We start from the raw sequence: 6000 nt of genomic DNA, 5'->3' as shown, positions 1-6000 counted from the left end.
GCCTAGATTAATATATATATATGGTCACCTTAATATCTGTAGTAGATATATATATATATATATATATATATATATATATATATATATATATATATATATATATATAGTTTCTTTCACAAAACAGTAGAAAAAGAAAATGTATTAAAAATGTATCATATTACCTGTTCAACCAAAGTTGTGGCGACATGTGGAGCTCGAACCAATGACCCCCCCAAAAAAATCTCGATGCTCTAGTTACTGAGCCATCTTGTCGACTTGTTTATCATATCCCAAACTCGGGTCACAAAGGAACATGATATACTTAATTATTTGCCAATTTTACAACGATGGATATTAAGGATATTAGCTGAGTGTGTTCCGTTTTCGCTTAAATTAGAAATTATCTTAAAATATAGAAGAAAGTGTTGCATGAAAAACGATTATATTTTGTTCTTTCTAGTATTTTGAAATATTCTAATCATACGTATTGATTGTAAAGGTAAAAAAGCGTATCCGGCTGTGATTCATATTTTGTTCTTATGACGTAATGTATGTTTTCTGATGATACTAGTCTCGAATATCGATATAAAGCGATCCGTTAGTTTACACATGCTTGGGAGCAGTTCAACAACGTTTTCCTCCATTCGGAACTCCTCGGCCATTTTTTCAAAAACAACCTCGGATGTATGCCGGTACATCTGTTGAAGTAGTCCGTATTTTTTTGAATAAAAGCATTAATTAAATGTAGTGTTTAAGAGTTGTATTTATTGCTCTAAGTTTAAATTGATTGCCAGTGAAGTGTATTATTGCAAACATAATTACGATTCCCAAGAGTTAAGTCATAAATTTTAACTACTAAATAAGATTACTACGCGATCTATTTGCAGCGGACTTAAACGTACCACTTTTTAAGTATGTAAACCGTCCATATACATCCGAGGTTGTTTTTGAAAAAAATGGCCGAGGAGCTCCGAATGCGTTTTCCTCCATAACTCAGAGGAAGCTCTCATGACACCTGTTTTAGCATAAGTTGGCAACAACACTTTTACGACTATATTAAACCACAACTTGTACTTTTTGTTTAGAATCGGGTCTTATTACAAAGATATTTATTGACGCTTTGTTTAAAATCACAAATAAAGTTGAAATGTAGCTGTGAAAGTAACTTGACATGATTGACAACATGTTTTCATGTTTGGAAATTCCTCAAATTGGTATCGCTGAAACAATGGAAGATAACAAATTGAAGACACCATCTAAACATTTTTAACTAATTAAGTAGAGACAATGTTTTATTAAAATTAAGATTTTTGTCTTACGCCCAGGATAAAGCTTTATCTAAATTTGATTTATTCCACAGTCTTAAAATTCTAACGGCTCCATTGCGTAGGATCAAACGAAGTTTTATTTGTAATTAAATACTAACAACCTCCTACCATTACTAACATATTATTAGTAAACAAGTGAAATAACAATTACTTGAAGTAGTCTATATTACAAAAATGTATTATTGTGGACAGGTTCACAACGATACAGTTTCAAATGTTTATAAAGAGAACTGTTACAGTTAAAGAAATATGACAAAAATATTTAAATTTGAACTCAATTGACTCTCAGAAAAGATAGCTCAGATCATTTTTTTTTTCAAACTGTGTGAATGAATAGTGTACAAACATCAAGCTTAAAAATGTTTGATCTACACTACAAATGATTACCTATAACATATCAATGCCTGTTTCACTGTTTGGGCAATCAGTTTTGTTAAGTTTGGTAGGTACTTTATTATTTGATGTCTCATTTTGGCTCTTTTTTTCAGAATGTATGACACTTAGTCAGATACCTTAAGGACGACTGTTGTCATGTGTAAACTAGTATAAGTGTTTACCAGCTTTACTATTAAGCTTTAGCTGTTATTTATTTATAATTTGTTGATAAACATCCGTTGCCTTATTTTACTCATTTTCCTTTCGAGAGTAAAATAATATCTTATTTCGGACAAGAAAAACAAAATCATACGAGTACAATGTACATTTTTATATTGATCTCAATCATTAAAAAGGCACTTTTGAAGTGCATTGTACCTGCTGCTATGCTTTTACCACTTTTGCTTTCGAAGGTAAAAACATTTCAAACTCAGATTTATTAAACATATGCAATATATATTACTGCTATTCTAAATATCTAAACATTTTTGTTAAAACTTTAACTTGATAACTGCATGCACTTGACTACTACTGTTTTTGAATGTTGTAAGGGCCTATGAGGATGGCCCCTATTACTGGGCAAATAAAAGAGGTCCTCGAGACCTCAAAAAGAAAAAGTTTGGTAGGAGACATAAAATAAGTATTTCAATTGTAAAAAAATAATAAATGACATGGTTGATGATAAATTCAGCTCATCTATGCAAATACGTCAACAACATTCTGTACGACTTTCATATCTACTTTTTTGATGATTGCCGAAATAAACACTTGCATTTGATCTCATCATTGATTGTAACCAAATGTTTTATTCCTAAGCGGCTATCACTTTGTTGTTTATTAAAAAGCTATTGAGGTATAGCACAATATTGGTCAAAACGCTTCTGCATTAGTACACTTACTCAGAGTTTAACAGCATCAGTTGATTTACAATATATACGTATTATTTTAACAATCTTGTTGTTTATTCTGCCTGTTATAACACATTAAACTTCAACGTGACAATGGTAGATCAAGTTTGAACTCACATGCTATTATATACAGTACCAATTCAATATTTTAAACAAAACCATTATTACATTCCAGATTGACCTAGATGCAACAAAAACGCCTGGATTTACCAGGGCCAAAATTTGGTTACAAGGTTTCTATGTCTTCAGGGGTATTTATATTTCGGCATTATGTTGCACATAGTTCTTTCAATTCCCGTAAATGTTGTTTCGCAAATATTTGCCCATGTGTGCGTCCGGGAGGGCCTGTCTTTCAAGATTTTGACTATCTGTCAAGGGTAAGCGATCTTGGCTTAACATGGGCCTAATAAGGTCTACGGCTTTCATCGTCATCGCCTTACCTACATGTTGACTATTAATATCACCTAGTATTTTCCACATGACATTGCCGGGCCTCAAGGCTATAAATTCACATTGATTCGTCAAACTTGGTACTTGGAAAATGGGGTTTGAAGAAAATGAAAGTTTCTCTGGTTCATTCATATAATAGTTCCGATTAGGCTACCAAAGTTTATATCGATGAAAAATCATGTTTACAAATGAATGTGACATTTGACACAGTTTTCGAAGTGGGAAAAAAACGATTCTGAAGAATGAGGTACACTGCCCTCTTTATGGAAAAGGGCCATTTTCAAAGGACGACAGATGGTACTCACGAGTAGACTAACGGTACTCATAATGGTGATAGACTGTACACACAATGGTGATCGGCGGTACTCACAATGTTGATAGATAGTACTCACAACGGAGATAGGCGGTACTCACAATGGTGATCGGCGGTACTCACAATGGTGGTAGGCGGTACTCACAACGGAGATAGGCGGTACTCACAATGGTGATCGGCGGTTCTCACAATGGTGATAAGCGGTACTCACAAAGGTGATCGGCGGTACTCAAAATGGTGATAGACGGTGTTCACAATGATGATAGGCGGTGTCACAACGGTGATAGGCGGTACTCACAATGGTGATAGGCGGTGTTCACAACGATGATAGGCGGTACACACATTAGCTATAGGCGGTGTTCACAATGGTGATAGGCGGTAATCACAATGGTGGTAGGCGGTACTCACCATGGTGATAGGTGGTTCTAACAATGGTGATAGGCGGTACTCACAATGGTAATAGCCGGTACTCACAATGGTGATAGGCGGTACTCACAATGGTGATAGACTGTACTAACAATGGCGATAGACTGTATTCACAACGGTGATAGACTGTACTCACAATGGTGATAGACTGTACTCACAATGACGATAGGCGGTACTCACAATTGTGATAGACTGTACTCAAAATGGTGATCGGCGGTACTCACAATGGTGATAGACGGTACTCACAATAGTGATAGACTGTACTCACAATGATGATAGACTGTACTCACAATGGCGATAGACGGTACTCACAATGGTGATAGACGGTACTCACAATGGTGATAGACGGTACTCACAATGGTGATAGACGGTACTTACAATGGTGATTGACGGTACTCATAATGGTGGTAAGCGGTATTCACAATGGTGATAAGCGGTACTCACAATGGTGACAGACGGTACTCACAATGGTGATAGGCGGTAAACACAACGGTGATAGGCGGTACTCACAATGGTGATAGGCGGTACTGACAATGGTGATAGGCGGTACTCACAAAGGTGATCGGCGGTACACACAACGGTGATAGGCGGTACACACAACGGTGATAGGCGGTACACACAACGGTGATAGGCGGTACACACAACGGTGATAGGCGGTACACACAACGGTGATAGGCGGTACACACAACGGTGATAGGCGGTACTCACAATGGTGGTAGGCGGTACCCACAATGGTTATCGGCGGTGTTCACAATGGTGATAGACGGTACTAATAATGGTGACAGGCGGTAAACACAACCCGATAGGTGGTACTCACAACGGTGATCGGCGGTATTCACAATGGTGATAGATATTACTCACAATGGTGATAGGCGGTACACACAACGGTGATAGGCGGTACTCACAACGGTGATAGGTGGTACTGACAATGGTGATAGGCGGTACTGACAATGGTGATAGGCGGTACACACAACGGTGATAGGCGGTACTCACAACGGTGATAGGCGGTACTCACAATGGTGATAGGCGGTACACACAACGGTGATAGGCGGTACTCACAACGGTGATAGGTGGTACTCACAATGGTGATAGGCGGTACACACAACGGTGATAGGCGGTACTTACAATGGTGATAGGCGTTTCTCACAATGGTGATAGGCGTTACTCACAATGGCGTAAGACGGTACTCACAATGGTGATAGGCGGTACACACAATGGTAGTAGACAGTACTCACCATGGTGATAGGCGGTACTCACAATGGTGACAGACGGTACTCACAATGGTGGTAGGCGGTACTCACAATAGCGATAGACTGTACTCACAATGGTGATGGGCGGTACACACAACGGCGATAGACTGTACTCACAACGGTGATCGGCGGTGTTCACAATGGTGATCGGCGGTATTCACAAAGGTGATACACGGTACTCACAACGGTGATAGGCGGTACACACAATGGCGGTAGGCGGTACTCGCAACGGTGATAGACGGTACTCATAATGGTGAAAGACGGTATTGACAATGGTGATAGACGATATTCATAATGGTCCTAGACAGTACACACAATGGTGATAGACGGTACTCACAATGGTGGTAGGCGGTACTCACAATGGCGATAGACGGTACTCACAATGGTGATAGGCGGTACTCACAATGGTCCTAGACAATACACACAATAGTGATAGACGGTACTTATAATGGAATTAGACGGTACTCACAATTGTGATAGACAGTACTAACAATGGTGATAGACGTTACTCAAAATTGTGAAAGACAGTACTAACAATGGTGATAGACGGTACTCATAATGGCTAAAGACGGAACTCACAATTGTGATAGACAGTACTCAAAATGGTTATAGACGGTATTCACAATGGTGATAGCCGGTACTCACAATGGTGATAGACGGTACTCACAAAGGTGATATGCGGTACTCACTATTGTGATAGACAGTTCTCAAAACGGTGATAGACGGTACTCACAATGGTGGTAGGCGGTACTCACAATGGTGATAAGCGGTACTCACAATGGTGATAGACGGTACTCACAATGGTGATAGGCTGTATACACAATGGTGATAGGCGGTACTCACAATGGTGATAGGCGGTACTCACATGGGTGATAGACGGTACTCACAATGGTGATAGGCTGTATACAAAATGGTGATAGACGGTACTCACAATGGTGATAGGCGGTACTCACATGGGTGATAGACGGTAC

The sequence above is a fragment of the Mya arenaria genome, chromosome 16 (assembly GCF_026914265.1).
Source record: "Mya arenaria isolate MELC-2E11 chromosome 16, ASM2691426v1".
NCBI classification, from domain to species: domain Eukaryota; kingdom Metazoa; phylum Mollusca; class Bivalvia; order Myida; family Myidae; genus Mya; species Mya arenaria.
Note: the sequence above shows the minus strand (reverse complement) of the source record.